This window comes from Salvelinus namaycush, chromosome 33 (assembly GCF_016432855.1).
Source record: "Salvelinus namaycush isolate Seneca chromosome 33, SaNama_1.0, whole genome shotgun sequence".
NCBI lineage: Eukaryota > Metazoa > Chordata > Actinopteri > Salmoniformes > Salmonidae > Salvelinus > Salvelinus namaycush.
Window position 1 is genome coordinate 14,326,404 of NC_052339.1, and position 18,784 is coordinate 14,345,187.

Below are 18,784 nucleotides of genomic sequence, written 5' to 3' on the forward strand. Positions count from 1 at the left end.
GGCAAGGTTCTGGAATTTGGGATGGAGATGCAATATGGCAGCCGTGCCAACATATCTCATCAGCCACCTGGTGGAAGGGACTTTGTGGATCTGAGGCTCTTTCCCCTGTTGCCTCCATCATCCTCCAAATCCCACCAACATCAGCCGACTCAGAGCGCAACTGGTCCTTGTTTGGGGACACACACACACACACCAAAGCACGCAACAGGTTGACCAATACAAGGGTTGAAAATTGGTGGCCATCCGGGCAAATTTGAGGCTTTTTGAACATGACAACGAGACATCCTCAACAAGGTTGGAAAGTGACAGTGAAGATGAGGCCTCAGAGTCTGATGTACAAGAAGTGGACATTGAGGAGGTCCAGGGAGAAGACTTGGAAGCCTGAGAGGAAGACAACCAAAGCTTTAGTTTCTAGACTATCATATTACAGATGTACTGTATGTTGAAAAAGTTTTCGGGAGATGTGATAGATTATTGGGGATCATTCAATATTCCCTTTCTTTTGTTGTTCAGTGAAATCATCCCATGTGAGAGTTAATTAACGTTGAATTTGTAACTAAATTGTTTTTTATATTTCTATTGGAAGGATTTATTAATTTGCCATTATGTCTACGTATGATAAGGTGAAAGGTTTATGTTTCTGTCTCCATATGATATGGTAAATATATCCAATGCAAAAAACATCTAAATTTAAATGGTATTAATATTAATTTGCATATATTTCCATTAATTCCCATATATTCCCGTTAATTCCCACGGAAAGTTTCCACCTCTGAATGTTCCCCAAAATGTGCAACTGTAATTGTGAACAGAATGGTTCCCCAGAAAAGGTCAATTTGAAACCGAATTGGAATTTGAACACCTGCACTCGGTTGGTTTTGATAGTATAGTGATTGAGACACGTTGTGGCGTTTTTGTTTTTACTAAGATATCATATACCCCCCCCCCCACCCCCCACCGACTGACATTCATTTTGACCCTTGACCAGCTAGTTCATAGGGCAGCAGTGTTAAATCATCGTGCTGTCTCTCATCATCCTCTGTTTATCTCAATGGTCCCATCAGTCACAGCACACCAACATCACTCAATGACTCATCAGGCAAAATGCTCTCTCCAACCTCCACTGACCTTAATAGAGAGAACGATGAAGTGCTTATCCCTGCATCGCCTATACACTCTTAGAAAAAATTGTTCCAAAAGGATTCTTCGGTTGAGAACTCTTTTTGGTTCCAGGGAGAACCCTTTTCCCTTTTAAGAGACAGATCCCTTGGGAAGGTGTGTGTGTGTGTATGCGTGTGTGTGAAGTGCATCTATCTGTGCAGGCAGGCATCTCACCCACCACCTGAACGCCCTTATATCAGGGCCTGAGGACCCAACAGGACACATCAGTCACGTCCCAATGGAACCTTTACCTCCACCCCATTTTTATTGGATTCTGCTCGGCGTCTACTTTCGATTGGCAATGTGAAACCAAGCTGATTAGCTGTGAGCTTTGGGTGCTGTGGTAAATCATGGAGTACTGACCTCCTATATAAGAAAGATAATCTGAGATCAGCCCCCCGGGCTGCACAGTCTGGCCTGAGGGACACAGTCAGGCATAAGAGGGCCGCTTCTCTCTGTCCTCAGGACCCCTCCAGGGCATTGACCCGAGGGGGTGATGATCCATTCATGGAGAATTGACACGTAATGTGGGATAGAAGAATGAGCAGAAACAAAACCTACTAAAACACAAGCTTCCACTGCACTGTTGATGACATCCAGACAGTTTTGATAATATATGTTGTGGTCCATCGTTTGGATACAGTATTGTCTAATATATTAAGCCAAAACCATTCCCTGCCATGTAGAGTGTTAATCTACAACTCCACCACTCGGCTCTGCCTGTCTTGTTTTAAAAGAGTAGGTTCAGGTGAGGATGGTTTGTGCTGCTGGTCTGGTTGCTCTGATCATGGCGAAAGCAGCGACACAGGGTTCGGTGTAGCATTACAGGGCAGTAGTGTTCGATGAAGGTGGAGGTGGGAGTGGGGGTGGGTGTGGTTGGGAGTAGGGGAGGGTTGGTGGGAGTAGGGCGGAGGGAGTCGGGGAGAGGGGTGGGTGAGAGAAATGTGGGTGGGTGGAGGGGTGAGCGAGGGTGGGTGGGAGTAGGAAGGTGGGAGGGGGAGGGTGGATGAGGGTGGGACGCTCCAGTGCTCCCACCTGACAGCTGAGTGAGAGGGGAAGCACAGCAGCTACTCTACTCTGTGTAATTTGTTAGCCGCTCTATGATGCATGAAGGCATGACACCCAAACCTGGTGAACAGACCAGGGATGGAGGGGGGGATGTAGAGGGAGGGAGAGAGAGAGAGAAACGAAAGGAGGAAGGTAAAGAGACAAAAAGAGAGCGTTTGAGGGGAAACTAATCAGACCGATCACGAGACGTCAGGAGAATAAAAAACTGGATGGATCAGGTGTGGGGAAAGAGGAAAGAGAGGATGGAGGAGGGAAAAAGAGGAAGAATCAACTGGGCTCTTCTCCTTTCAAGCCCTGCATACGTATCCATGAGCTAGAGCCAATGTATCTAACTTGATCTCCTGTAGCTTAGATGAACATTTAGCATTCAGCTAGCACTGTTAGTGTAGGCCTACATCCATACCATTGAATACAGTGAGCTGACATCTACAGTGTACAGTTCAGTAAACCACCGCCTCTGATCCCTTAGTGAACATGTAAAGATAATGTACTGCCATTAGAGGTCTGTGTCACTCTTCTCAACACATACCCAGGATTTTAGTGCATTCATTCACGTGACAGTTTTTAGAAATATCCCACCAGTCATTTAAACAGCTAGAGGAGTCTGAAGCTCACTACATCTCTTTCATATTCTAATGAGAGAGCAGGGTGGCATTCTCCAGTCTCTTATGGGAACCACCATCAGCAGCATATGAAATTACGGATGGAGGAAGACATGTTGATCTTCCCATAGGGGTGCTGAATCCTGAAACCCTAAGACCAGACACTCTTTGAGTCTCAATGCAGTGCACTAATTTTGACCAGAGCCCTGATCATCCCACAGGGATGCTGAATTTCTACCAATGTGAGGTGTCTAGAAAGGACATGAAAACAAGTCCCAAGTCCTTGGAAAATATGAAATGTCTCCAGTGTACCTTCCCCCTCTAAAGGGTAACTGTCAACCCCAATTTCAGCCTTTGCCCAACCCCTTAAAAAAAATGCATTCAGGTGAGAAGTTGCAAGTGGGGGGAATTGCTCATGAATATACATTTTGGGGATGGGTAACGTAGTTGTACCTGATCCCAACACTTTCTCACTAAAGCATACTTAAGTCCACTGGCATGCTCTGATAATAAAATCATTTGCATCGCAAGCAAATACGGCTCTGGACAGTTTGCTCACGGTGGTAAGGCGCCACATTGCCATTTGGGGTGTAAATCTGAATCCCTCATGGGTTGCAAAACAAATCTTTGAAATGCGGTATTATGTTGGAAAGAAAAGTGCAATCATCACCTTGAAAATGAAGATTAGGGGCTGAATTCAATCCAAACCGCAGATTTCACTTTTCAGAATTAGAAGTGTGTGGGCACGGGATGAATTTGAAGAAAAAAAAGACATCTGCCTCATGTTGGATTAGAACCATTTAACTATAATAGCCAACCTTTTTAGCAGACTACACCACCAACCATTCATAGTGGTTGGGAAAAGCTACAACAAGTTGACATGACCACCGATGTCATCTATTACTTGTTTTGATGGATGTACTGTAGCTGCCTTTTGAAGGCAGTAGGTGCCTTACTGTGCCTTACTGCCTTACTGTCAGTTACTAGTAGTGTAGTGAAAATATATTGGCAGAAATGTGGCAGAAATGTGGCAGAAATGTGCCTTACTGTGCTTTACTGCCTTACTGTCAGTTACTAGTAGTCTAGTGAAAATATATTGGCACACTCCATTTACCAAGGTCATTACCAAATATGACACGCTGTCAGCTGCTTTATAGTAAGCCTTGATGTGGTACCACCCAGCACATCTAAGGAGTGTATTTCATACTGAACCCCTGGCTTGAGAGGACGTAGAGGCATCCCTACGTCACAATTTCAATGGTAGAGTTGAACCACTAGGGGCAAAAGATCTAGATTAACTTCTAAAAGAAGAAGACCGTAATTAACGTGTTCCACTATAACTAAGTCTTCTTCAAACTGCAGGCCTGAATGCTCAAATCAGTTTTGTTTTTCAAATCTGTTTTGTAATACTGACTGTCCAAACAGCAAGTTACACGTGAACAAATCGGATTTGTGTGCGTTCAGACAGCAGTAATTTGCTGACATGGCTATGCTAGTTGTCATAGTAATGGTGGATGTGTGTGCAGTGGTGTAGGCCAGTGGTTCTTAAACTGGTTATGCCTCATGACTCAAATCGAACCAGGTTGTCTCAGTCACGAGCCAATGTTCGCATCCCAATTTTTGGGGGGCAAAATACAATCTGGAAAACAAATTTTAAAACTATAGTGATAGTAAATGTAGCACTTATATGACAAGGGAACAACATTCCCACCTTTTTCATTGTCAATTATACATTTTTGCACATGTTCTGGATGAAGAATGTTAATAAACTCACTGGATTGAGACCACAAAATCAACCAAATCTGTTAAATAGTGCTGCTATTAGCTCCATATTAAAAATACTGTGAAATAAATTTACAAATGTAGGTTCATTATTATTTCTACAAACTTTATTCCTGGTTTTAGTTGTTTCAATTCAGAATGGATATTTTTTTCCATTTACATAAAAAATCAAATTATTATATATACAGTTGAAGTCGGAAGTTTACATACACTTAGGTTGGAGTCATTAAAACTCGTTTATCAACCACTCCTCAAATTTCTTGTTAACAAACTATAGATTTGGCAAGTCGGTTAGGACATCTACTTTGTGCATGACACAAGTAATTTTTCCAACAATTGTTTACAGACAGATTATTTCACTTATAATTCACTGTATCACAATTCCAGTGGGTCAGAAGTTTACATACACTAAGTTGACTGTGCCTTTAAACAGCTTGGAAAATTCCAGAAAATTATGTCATGGCTTTAGAAGCTTCTGATAGGCTAATTGACATAATTTGAGTCAATTGGAGGTGTACCTGTGGATATATTTCAAGCCCTGTCTTCAAACTCAGCGCCTCTTTGCTTGACATCATGGGAAAATCTAAAGAAATCAGCCAAGACCTCAGTAAACAAATTGTAGACATGCACAAGTCTGGTTCATCCTTGGGAGCAATTTCCAAACGCCTGAAGGTACCACGTTCATCTGTACAAACAATAGTACGCAAGTATAAACACCATGGGACCACGCAGCCGTCACACCGCTCAGGAAGGAGAAGCGTTCTGTCTCCTAGAGATGAACGTACTTTGGTGTGAAAAGTGCAAATCAATCCCAGAACAACAGCAAATTACCTTGTGAAGATGCTGGAGGAAACAGGTACAAAAGTATCCATATCCACAGTAAAACGAGTCCTATATCAACATAACCTGAAAGTCCGCTCAGCAAGGAAGAAGCCACTGCTCCAAAACCACCATTTAAAAGCCAGACTACAGTTGCAACTGCACATGGGGACAAAGATCGTACTTTTTGGAGAAATATCCTCTGGTCTGATGAAACAAAAATAGAATTGTTTGGCCATAATGACCGTCGCTATGTTTGGAGGATTACGTTTGCAGGTTTACAAGCCGTAGAACACCATCCCAACCGTGAAGCACAGGGGTGGCAGCATCATGTTGTGGGGGTGCTTTGCTGCAGGAGGGACTGGTGCACTTTACAAAATAGATGGCATCATGAGGAAGGGAAATTATGTGGATATATGGAAGCAACATCTCAAGACATCAGTCAGGAAGTTAAAGCTTGGTTGCGAATGGGTCTTCCAAATGGACAATGACCCCAAGCATACTTCCAAAGTTGTGGCAAAATGGCTTAAAGACAATAAAGTCAAGGTATTGGAGTGGCCATCACAAAACCCTGACCTCAATCCTTGAGAAAATGTGTGGGCGGAACTGAAAAAGCGTGTGCACGCAAGGAGGCCTACAAACCTGACTCAGTTACACCAGCTCTGCCAGGAGGAATGGGCCAAAATTCACCCAACTTATTGTGGGAGCTTGTGGAAGCCTACCCGAAACGCTTGACCCAAGTTAAATGCAATGCTACCAAATACTAATTGAGTGTATGCAAACTTCTGACCCACTGGGAATGTGATGAAAGAAATAAAAGCTGAAATAAATAATTCTCTCTACTATTATTCTGACATTTCACATTCTTAAAATAAAGTGGTGATCCTAACTGACCTAAGACAGGGAATTTTTACTAGGATTAAGTGTCAGGAATTGTGAAAAACTAAGTTTAAATGTATTTGGCTAAGGTGTATGTAAACTTCCGACTTCAACTGTATATTTGTAGTATTATACTTTCTTTTTTTTAAACTCAAACACCTGCAACCCATTCAAAACCTCCCGACCCACCATTTGATAATAGCTTGTGTAGGCTTGTTGGTGGTGGTGCTCGTGCTTCCTATCACTCAGTTATGTAGCAAGCTAAGGCAGAGAAGAAGAGGCGAAGGAAGAGGGATAACTGGTTCTCCAGCAGGTGTAAAAAAAAATATATATTTTGCTCACCAAGTGAGTAGTTTTTGTATGGAGGTCAATGAGTGTCAAATTTGGTTAACAAAAATGTAATGGCTTATTTGCTACTTATCGCATATTGGATCGAATAGAAGTTTTGTAAGGCTTAGGTTGTTATGAATATGCTGATATAAATAGGACACGTGACATCCCGTCTACTTTGAGAAAAAACACTTTACATTGGAGTTGTGCCTGTTGTTCACACAGGTATCTGCCCTCCCATTGGCTAGAATGGTCCCACCTGATCTTGCCTCCTCCCGACTATCTTCCATTTTTGAAGACATTTATTTTCATTGTTTGAGTGACCATCGAGTATCTGGTCAATATAATGGATAATCTGTGGCTGAAGTGACTACAATGCCTGCCATTGAGATTTCCCAGTTGCTTTGCATGTTAAAAATCATAGTGTAAGAACTAGCTAGCTAGGTAGATGTTTAGCTTTCTAGCACATTCACTCATTTGTTTGTGAACAATTAACAAGCTAGCTAGCTACCACATGATCTTGTCAAACCGTCAACAAATATAAAGGTGGTTTGAAATGTGTCTTTAAATATCCAATTCCATGTGCTTTTTGGCTGTTCAGACTGCAGGAAAAAGAACAGATTTGAATCGGATATGCAAAAATATTGGATTTGAGTCACTTCAAACTGCCAATGTGAACAAGGCTTATGTCCCCCTGATCCTGAGGAGACTGAACTGAGTGTGTGCAGCAGCTGCAGGTAGTGATTACTGATTAGAGTCTGTCCTGGGTAGTGAGGACAGAACAGAGGCAGTGTATAATCACACACACACACACACACCAACACACACACACCATCACACACACACCACACACACACAACACACACACACACACACACACACACACACACACACACACACACACACACACACACACACACACACACACACACACACACACACACACACACACACACACACACACACACACAGGAGCAGTGTATAATCAAGAGCGCACGTCTACAGTAGGAACTCTCTACAATAGGCTGTAATTAACGACATAATTGGCAAGCGATCTTGAAGATTCCACCGACTTCTTGGTTATTTGCATGTCATTGGGGAAGGAGTTGTGGTGGTGGCATCTATGCTGTCACGTGTTGTTCTGGAGGTGTTGTTTTAATGATACATTGTAGCCCACAGAGTGTCTCGGTTGTGTATGGAATATAGTGTTTGCACCCTATTCAATAGTACACTACTTTCGACTAGGCCCATAGAGCTCTGGTCAAAAGTAGTGCACTATCATTGAATAGGGTGCCATTTGGGACGCACTAACTGTATGTGAGGTCTTCTTGCCTTGATCAGCTGTATAACAACTCTGCTGGAGAGATACGCGTATACTACCACACATTTACGGACCAATTGTGGACGTTGACGGTTTAGCCACAATATCTGCAACTCTGCTGGTCCCTTCTGTCAATTGTCAATTGTCAATCAGCCATATTGATTGCCCCTTCAGACTTCCTGCAGACTCACGTCAATGCCTGTTAAAACTGTTATTATTTTTCACCAAAAAACTAACATTTTTAGGAGAGTTGCCTGATTGATTTTAATATCATGAACAGTTTGCCATTCCAATATTTCACTGGGATTGACAAAACAGAAGTAATGTTTAATCACACAGACACACACCGACAAACACACACACACACACACGCGCACACGCACACAGACACACGCACACACACACACACACACACACACACACACACACACACACACACACACACACACACACACACACACACACACACACACACACACACACACACACACACACACACACACACACACAGGCACACACACACACACACACAGACAAACACTCACAGACACACATACAGGGACTGAATAATGGCACAGTTAATTAGAAAGCTACTCTGTGACATTGATTTAGCAGAGATACTGTCTGTCACATCAGCCAGATGGACTGATGGCATATGAGTTAGTCATGATAACATATTATCTTGCTTGTGCAGAACGTCTTTTAAACAAGGCTGCAGCATGTTGCACCACACACACTGTCATGAGGTGTCACACACAGACATATACATACACACGCACACACACACACACACACACACACACACACACACACACACACACACACACACACACACACACACACACACACACACACACACACACACACACACACACACTCATAAGCTGTCACAGATGCAGATATCAGTCGTCACCCTTTGGAAGCCCTTCACACTAGAAAATCTGTTTCCAAGTATTCCCACAAATAACAAAAGAGACGTGATCGTGGCTCAATGTAATCAAGGTATGAAATGATTGTTATTTTCAAGTACAATCTCTTTTTGGGCTTAGTTGTGGTCAATTTGTAGTGTACAAATGATTATGATTATGTTCCGGCCCCCCGAACATTTGTTCCGATTAAAATCGGCCGCGGCTGAATCTAGTTTCCTACCACTGCCATAATATCCTCCTAAAAATTGTCAAGACTCCAGCCACCCAAGTCATAGACTGTTCTCTCTGCTACCAAATGACAAGTGGTACCAGAGCGCCAAGTCTGGGACCAAAAGACTCCTGAACAGCTTCTACCACCAAACCATAAGACTGCTGACAGTTATCAAATTGCTATTTGCATTGACCCCACCCCTTTTTTTACTGACATTCTTGCACTGGCTCTATGCACACTCTCTAGACTCCACCACACACTCGCACATACCACACTGACATTCCAGCACACACACACGTACACACACAAACATGCATATTGACGCCACACACACTCACACATAGACACTCTTTCACACTCTTCACATATGCTGCTGCTGTTTATTATCTATCCTGATTGCCTAGTCACTTTTACCACTACCTACATATTATCCCTGTTACCTCAACTATCTCATACCCCTGCACATTGACTCGCTACTGATACTCCTTCTATATAGCCTTGTTATTGTTATTTTATTGTGTTACTATTTCCTTAGTTTTTTTGTTATTTGCACATTTTTCAAGTCTGCATATTTGGGAAAGGGCTCGTAAGCATTTCACGGTAAAGTCTACACCTGTTGTATTCGGCGCAGGTGACATTATGTTTTTTATTTTTTTATGTACTTAATGTACTTTTGTCTCTGTCAGACTTATACTCTTATTTCCACCACAGGATCCTTTTGTATGCGTTTCATTAGTGTTATTTTATTGCAATAACACGGCAATGAGTGTTCTAGTTTCCACTACGGCCGTGTACTGTACATCAAAATACACCAGATACAGTACAAAGATATATATCTGCCTTTTCCAATTATATCCCTTCAGATTAAGGTGTCGCCGTGGCACTTGTTTCCTTGACAACACAGCGGTTCACGGGAGCCCCAATCTGAGAGGAAGTGGAAAACTCGGGTTTGTTTTTTTGGTTAGCTCACAGTTCCATCTCTCCGGGCTTACCGTTTAAGCCTACATCAGGGCTTTCTTTTGTGACCATCTTAAAAGGTTGGTATGGGTTGAAGTGCTCCCTTCAGGGTGCAGTGAAATAGAGTCTTAAGGACCCCGCCCCCACTGAATTCCATAATAATGTTTAGTTATTTAACAGCCATTGAATACTGTACTTTAAGTTAGCCGTCTGTTACACCACTAACACGCATTTATAGTCCTTTTCCTTTTCTCTGTAGAGCTCTTCTCTGATGAAAGAAGAAAAGACTGCTTGGGGAAATTGATGGAGCATGAACAGTGTTAATAATGTATATGGTTTTCAAAATTCAATCTTAGAATTGTGTGATGTTGTCGAGTGGAGAAAAACAAAACGTGACACAGAATGGAGTGTATATTTGACAGGCAACATGATTCTTTTTCATGTAATTGATTTGCTTTGCCATTTGTTTTCTCCTTCACGCAATGAAAGGGAAAAAAACCATGATAGATGAAGCTGATGGAGTTCATTTCTTCGTTCACACACACACATACACACACACAGACCCGAGCTATATGACTGTTCCCATCCCACACTGCAATCAATTGTGGTGATTTCCTCTTCTTTTGCTCAGAGGAGAATGAATGAGTGTAAATGTTTTTAATGATCTTTGATGTGCTGCTGGGATTCATTATCAAAGAACCAATTAAAATATATTGTCTATTGATAGAGGAGATGTGAATAGGGGTTTCACATTTGATGTAAACGATCTGTGTAAACTAGAAAGCGACATGGGTAGAGATACTATTTAATTAACCATGCGAAATACACAAATGCTGAATCGTGGGTGTGTGTGTGTGTGTGCGTATGCATCGGTCCATGCGTGAGTGCATGCATGCCTGTGTGTGTATGTGCCTGTGTGTATGCGTGTATGTGTGTGTATTTGTGCACATCATTATAGCTGATGCTTTCATCTGACTGTAACCTCCCTCTTGTAGGCCAAGGGAGACATACGTGTATGACAGCTCCCTCGTGATGCTTTTACCACAGGCTCTAAATAGCAGCTTGTTTGCTGGGCTTGAACCCAAAGGTCTGTGTACGGCCAAAGGTCAAATGTATCCCAAAGTGTTTAGCAACACTGTGTTATGTGACATAACTGAGTGGGTAGGTGGGCTAGTATTCATTTAATATATAATGGCTATGTACAAATGTAGGATCTTAATTTGATCACTCTTTTGTTGCTGAGAAGTTTCCTGCGCGCAGTCCACTGAAAACCCGCACTAACACACGGTTATATTAACAGTATTCCACTTTTCATGTCGCCTCATTTTGACCACCCTAGAGCCTAACCACCGATCAAGCAACATTACGGACTAAACGTTCAAGTCCTGTTGCTGCAGGATTATTTTTGCTGCGACAATACAGGTCAAATTGAGATCCTATCTGTATCAGTGGCTCCAAAAACATTGCACCGTAGCTTTGACTCAAGCACTAGCCAGAAGGTTGTGTCACTTATGAATCATCTAGCATCACTCACTGGAATGAAAATAATGTATGACAAAATATAGGGATGGTTTGGATTTCCTTGTGTTATGTTGATTATGATACTTGTAACTGACTTGTCTTTCTAACTTGCCCCTCAGGCTACATTTTTTTTGTGGATTGAATATAATTGGTTATTTAATAAAAAATAGTAGATTAATTAATTCATTTACCTTCACTTCGTCAGCCATATACGAATCGTCAGCCATATTGGTATCCAATGTCTCTGCTCCTGTCTCGTGTTATCTGTAGGTTGCATATTTCTGCCATCATTCACAGATGCTCCATCATCGGGACTGTTCTGGTACTTTCTGGGGTTGATCTGAAAGCAGCCTGGGCAATGTGCTGGTTGCCCCGACAACAAAGAGTCCCTCCATCGACTATTAAAGAGTTATTTGGATTAAACATAATGGCGATTCTTCACACACTGTTGTACTTGTGTACTTCCGTTCTGTTTAACTTCCTGCCTCTAGGTGAAACTTTGAAAAGCTTTGATTCTCTCTCTTTCTTCCTCGTTCTTTCTTTCTTTTTACCAAAAAACATGTATTTTTCTTTTTTTTACAGCAGCAATGTGAACTAGTGAACAGCTTGAGGGAGGGAGCTCAGTAATTACCATAGTCATGTCTGGAGTAGCTGAGCAACGTAGCCTGGGGAAAGAAAAAGGCCAGTGTGTGATGATGGCACAAAATGAATGGAGAATTGGAAATGAATCAATAGCTAATGAAAATGTGTGTTCAGTTTATTACTGCTTTTATGATAGCTGCTGCCTCAGGGGGTGCTTTGTCACCAAGCAGGCTGGTTGGCTGGCTGCAGTGGGGAACAGACCAGTATCTGTCTCTATCACTCCTTCCTCCTCCATCTTTCTCTCATTCTTTCTCTCTCGCTTTTTCTTTCTCTCTGTCGCTCTCTTTCTCTCTCTCTCTCTCTCTCTCTCTCGCTCTCTGTGTTTCTCTCTCTCTCACTACCACTCTCTCTTGTTTCTCTGTCTCTGTCACTCACTACCTATGTCTCTCTCTCTATCTCTCGCTCTCTCTGTCTCTCTGTCTCTCTCTCCCTTTCTGTCTCCCACGCAGATGAATGTTGAGGAATGCCTTCATCTCTCTTTTGCTTTTATCAGACTAGGGGTGGCTGGTGTTAAAGAGAACCACTTGGCTTCTACAGCTGTAACATGTGCTCCTGTCAAATACTGCTGTGTTTCCCCTAGGATTTTTTTCATCAGCGGTGGCAAAGTTAGCGTGGTAGTGGGCGTGACCAATGCCACAGTTTTAGAAGCCCTCTTCTTTTCTACAGAGACAAGATGTTGCTTTTTTAAAGTTAATTTCCTGCAATTCTATACATTTTATCATGGGGCTGAGAAAAAAAATGTCTGTTTCAAAGCTAATTTCCTGCAATTGTACACATGTTGCCATTGGGCTGAGACAGCATTTTACAATTTTAAAGCTAGTTTCCTGAAATTCTACACATTTTGCCATTGGGCTGAGACAACATTTTACAGCTAGTTTCCTGCAAGTCTACACAATTTGTCATGGGGCTTAGAGAACATTTTACAAATGTTTATTTATACCTATATTTAACTAGGGATAGTCAGTTAAGAACAAATTCCTATTTTCAATGACATTCCAGGAACAGTGGGTTAACTGCCTTGTTCAGGGGCAGAATGACAGATTTTTACCTTGTCAGCTTGGGGATTTGATTTTCCAACCTTTCGGTTACTAGTCCAACGCTCTAACCACTAGGCTACCTGCCGCCCCAAATGTAAAGCTAATTTCCTGCAATTCTACACATTTTGTCATGGTGCTGAGAGAAAAATGTCAGTTTTAAAGCGTTTGCCATGGCTTATGCTATGTTCTTATGCTATCTGAGTGACTCAAAAATTCTAACACAATCAATGTGGGCCCCATGCCATGACATTTAAAAAAATGTTGACTCTCCCTCACTATCTAGTTTTTAACACTGTAACATCTACTTCTGTCTAACACTGTGCTTCAGGCTAACACTGTGACGTGCCTCTGTGTGATGCTGATCTTTTGTGTAACACTGCTGAAAGTCAGTGAAGAATTGCTCTCATTCCACCCACTCAAAGAAAAATGGTGTAGTTTTTTACCCCCTTTTTTTATCCCAATTTCATTTTCGATCTTGTGTCATCGCTGCAACTCCCCAACGGGCAAAGATCGAGTCATGCGTCCTCCGAAACATGACCCGCCAAACCGTGCTCCTTAATACCCGCCCGCTTAACCCGGAAGCCAGCTGCACCAATGTGTCAGAGGAAACACCGTTCAACTGACGACCGAAGTCAGCCTGCCACAAGGAGCCAAATAAACTCCCCCTGGCCAAACCCTCCCCTAACCCGGACGACACTGGGCCAATTGTGCTCCGCCCTATGGGACTCCCGGTCACGGCCAGTTGTGACACAGCCTGGGATCGAACCCTGGTCTGTAGTTATGCCTCTGAGTGACTCAGCCTTAGACCGCTGCGCCACTCAGGGGGCCCGAAGTTGTGTAGTTATTAATGGCAATGATGTTACAGTAATAATCCTAACAAACACTCACTTGATCTCCACCTGCACACACTGCAAGAGGACCCACGTAGGCGGTAGATCTGAGGAAAGTGGGGGGGGGGACCTTTTATGTCACTGCACCAGGTTATATAGGGACACCCAGTGCTGGTGCACATTAGTCCATGTCCCCTTCAGGATGCTCGGGTCATTTCTCTCCCCGGACACCTTAGACGTGGTAACTCCCTGGTCCATGCAGCACAGCCCTCAGGTGTCTGGCAGCCCGTGACATGTGGCTGTGTAGTGGTAGAGCTGCTACTGCTAACAGCCCCAGACCTCTACCCATCACACCCTACTAACCCAGGGGTCCTGTTCTCCAGGCTAGGGTTGACTCCCAAATCGCACCCTATTCCGTATTTAGTGCAACACTTTTGAGCAGGGCTCATAGGTCAAGTTAACAAGTCAAGTTACGCCCCTCTAAAGCTTGGGGTCACTTAGAAATGTCCTGGTTTTGGAAAGAAAAGCACTTTTTCGGTCCATTAAAGTAACATCAAATTGATCAGAAATACAATGTAGACATTGTTAATGTTGTAAATGACATGTAGCTGGAAACGGCAGATTTTTTAATGGAATATCTACATAGGCGTACAGAGGCCCATTATTAGCAACCATCACTCCTGTGTTCCAATGGTACGTTGTGTTAGCTAATCCAAGTTGATCATTTTAAAAGGCTAATTTATCATTAGCAAACCCTTTTGCAATTATGTTATCACAGCTGAAAACTGTTGTTCTGATTAAAGAAGCAATAAAACTGTAGACTAGTTGAGTATCTGGAGCATCAGCATTTGTGGGTTCGATTACAGGCTCAAAATGGCCAGAAACAAAGCACTTTCTTCTGAAACTCGTCAGTCTATTCTTGTTCTGAGAAATGAAGGCGATTCCAGTTGACAAATTGCCAAGAAACGGAAGATCTCGTACAACGCTGTGTACTACTCCCTTCACAGAACAGTGCAAACTGTCTCTAACCAGAATGGAAAGAGCAGTGGGAGGCCCCGGTGCACAACTGAGCAAGAGGACAAGTACATTAGAGTGTCTAGTTTGAGAAACAGATGCCTCACAAGTCCTCAACTGGCAGCTTCATTAAATAGTACCCACAAAACACCAGTCTCAATGTCAACAGTGAAGAGGCGACTCCGGGATGCTGGCCTTCTAGGCAGAGTTCCTCTGTCCAGTGTCTGTGTTTTTTAAATATTTTATTTTTATTGGCCAGTCTGAGATACGGCTTTTTCTTTGCAACTCAGCATCCCGGAGTGGCCTCTTCACTGTTGACGTTGAGACTGGTGTTTTGCGGGTACTATTTAATGAAGCTGCCAGTGTGTTGTTAAGAAGGCAGCGCATCGCTTTATTATAGACAGACTTCTCCCCATCGTAGCTACTACTGCATCAATATGTTTTGACCATGACAGTTTACGCCAAGCAGTTTAGTCATCTCAACTTGCTCAATTTCCACATGGTTTATTACAATATTTAGTTGAGGTTTAGGGTTTAGTGAGTGTTTTGTTCCAAATACAATGCTTTTAGTTTTAGAAATATTTAGGGCTAACTTATTCCTTGCCACCCACTCTGAAACTAACTGCAGCTCTTTGTTGAGTGTTGCAGTCATTTCAGTCGCTGTAGTAGCTGACGTGTATAGTGTTGAGTCATCCGCATACATAGACACTATGGCTTTACTCAAACATGGCATGTCGTGAGTAAACATTTTAAAAGCAAGGGGCCTAAACAGCTACCCTGGGGAATTCCTGATTCTAACTGGATTATATTTGAGAGGCTTCCATTAAAGAACACCCTCTGTGTTCTGTTAGACAAGTAACTCTTTATCCACATTATAGCAGGGGATGTAAAGCCATAACACACGTTTATCCAATAGCAGACTATGTTCAATAATGTCAAAAGCTGCACTGAAGTCTACCAAGACAGCCCCCACAATAATTTTATCATCAATTTCTCTCAGCCAATCATCAGTCATTTGTGTAAGTGCTGTGCTTGTTGAGTGTCCTTCCCTATAAGCATGCTGAAATTCTCTAGTCAATTTGTTTATTGTAAAATAGCATTGTATCTGGTCAAACACAATTTTGTCCAGAAGTTTACTAAGGGTTGGTAACAGGCTGATTGGTTGGCTATTTGAGCCAATAAAGGCTCTACTATTCTTGGGTAGCGGAATGACTTTAGCTTCCCTCCAGGCGTGTGGGCACACACTCTCTAATAGGCTTAAATTGAAGATGTGGAAAATAGGAGTGGCAATATCGTCTGCTATTATCCTCAGTAATTTTCCATCCAGATTGTCATACCCCGGTGGCTTGTCATTGTTGATAGACAACAATACTTTTTTCACCTCTTCCACACTGACTTTACGCAATTCAAAAGTACAATTCTTGTCTTTCATAATTTGGTCCGTTATACTTGGATGTGTAGTGTCAGTGTTTGTTGCTGGCATGGCATCCCTACGTTTGCTTATCTTGCCAATAAAAAAGTCATTAAAGTAGTTTGCAATATCAGTGGGCTTTGTGATGAATGAGCCATCTGATTCAATGAATGAAGGAGCCGAGTTGGCTTTTTTCCCAACATTTCATTTAAAGTGCCCCAAAGCTTTTTACTATCATTCTTTATATATTTTTATCTTTGTTTCATAGTGTAGTTTATTTTTATTTAGTTTAGTCACATGCTTTCTTAATTTACAGTACGTTTGCCAATGGACCAAGGCGCAGCATAGTGAGCGTACATTTTAGTTTATTTAATGTCGCCAAAAAAACAAGAAAATTACAAACAAACGTAAAGCTACGTAGTGCTCGCAGGCCACTACACATACGTAGACAACTACCCACAAATACAGGTGGGAAAAGGCAACCTAAGTATGGTTCTCAATCAGAGACAACGATAACGAAAATAGAGACATAAAAAGCTCTCTACGATCAGGGCGTGACAGTACCCCCCCCCCCCCCCCCCCAAAGGTGCGGAGTGGGCATTTCACCGCGGTGGCGGCTCTGGTGCGGGACGTAGACTGGGGACCCTCATTGTGGGGGCCGGACTGGGGACCCTTGTTGGGAGCTCCGGACTGGAGGGCGTCTCTGGAGGGTCCCTTGCCATCCAGGATTTCCTCCCATGTCCAACTCTCCAAAAAACGCTGCTCCCGCCTACCACGCTGCTTGGTCTTTTGGTGGTGGGTAGTTCTGTCACGCTCGTCGAAAGAAATGGACCAAGGCGCAGTGTTGTGAGTGTACATTTTAGTTTATTTAATGTCGCCAAAAAAACAAGAAAATAACAAACTAACGTAAAACTACGTAGTGCTCGCTGGCCACTACACATACGTAGACAACTACCCACACAGACAGGTGGGAAAAGGCAACCTAAGTATGGTTCTCAATCAGAGACAACGATAGACAGCTGCCTCTGATTGAGAACCACACCCGGCCAAACACACAGAAATACAAATCATAGAAAAAAGAACATAGAATGCCCACCCAAATCACACCCTGACCAAACCAAAATAGAGACATAAAAAGCTCTCTACGGTCAGGGCGTGACAATACCTTTTGCCTCATCCCTCTCAACCACACAATTTTTCAATTCCTCATCAATCCAAGGTGATTTAACAGATTTTACTGTAATTTTCTTAATGAGTGCGTGCTTATTAATAACTGGAAAAAGTAGTTTCATGTATCATCTACAACCTTATATGACTCAGTAACAGCAGCCATCTTCCTACTCCCATACCTCTTCAATGAAGATCCCAGAGGCCTCTACATTATGGTCAAGGTATTTGTATGAAAACTGTTTTTTCATTCACATAATTTTTACCACAAAAAACAAGATATGAATACTGTCGTGTGCACGTTTTGTTAATCATCTGTAAAATTATATATTTTTTGTATTCACAGACTTTACCCTCCCTACACCACTGATGAATATAACAGAACACCTGTTTGATCACCATGCACTGCAAAATCATTCTGGCTATGGATAGCCTACAAAAGACATCAACACGCCAGATGATATACCTATTGAACTTGGGGCTGGGAGGGTACCTATTTGGATTTGGTTATTCTGTTATTCCTAATAAACAGTGACAACTAAAATATTGTGTTATTGTTGGTAATAATAATAATAATGGGGAAAAGGGGTTAAAAAAATTAACCCCAAAAGGTTAGTTGTGGAACCATTAATGGGGTTTCTTTGAATAACTTATAGGGGTTCCCCCACATTTTCAATTTGAAGAACCCCTAAAGGATCCTCCAGCAACCTAAACATAGTCTACAGTCTGAGTGTATAGTCTGAGGAAGCACTGGGCTGGCCCTAGACTGATACTGCTGTTTCATTCCCTAGTCTGATTCTGAGACAGTGTGTATAGACCCTGCTGATCTGTTCCATTTGTATTCCGGTCAGCCGGGCAGACAAACTAAAGGAGTCAAGGCTCCTGAGGGTCAACAGCCAGTCCCCCGAGTGATGAAATGAAGCGTCCGCTAATGTGCGATCCACCATGGGGAAGCATGAGAAAAAAGATGCACCAGGAGGGAGGGCGACTGGTCGAGGCGGCCACCACCACCTTATGCCACAGAAACCTGCAATCATCCTTGGAGGCAGATTAGTGAACTAACCTACCGCACCGAGAGAGGCTCAGAATGCAATGCCCTTCAC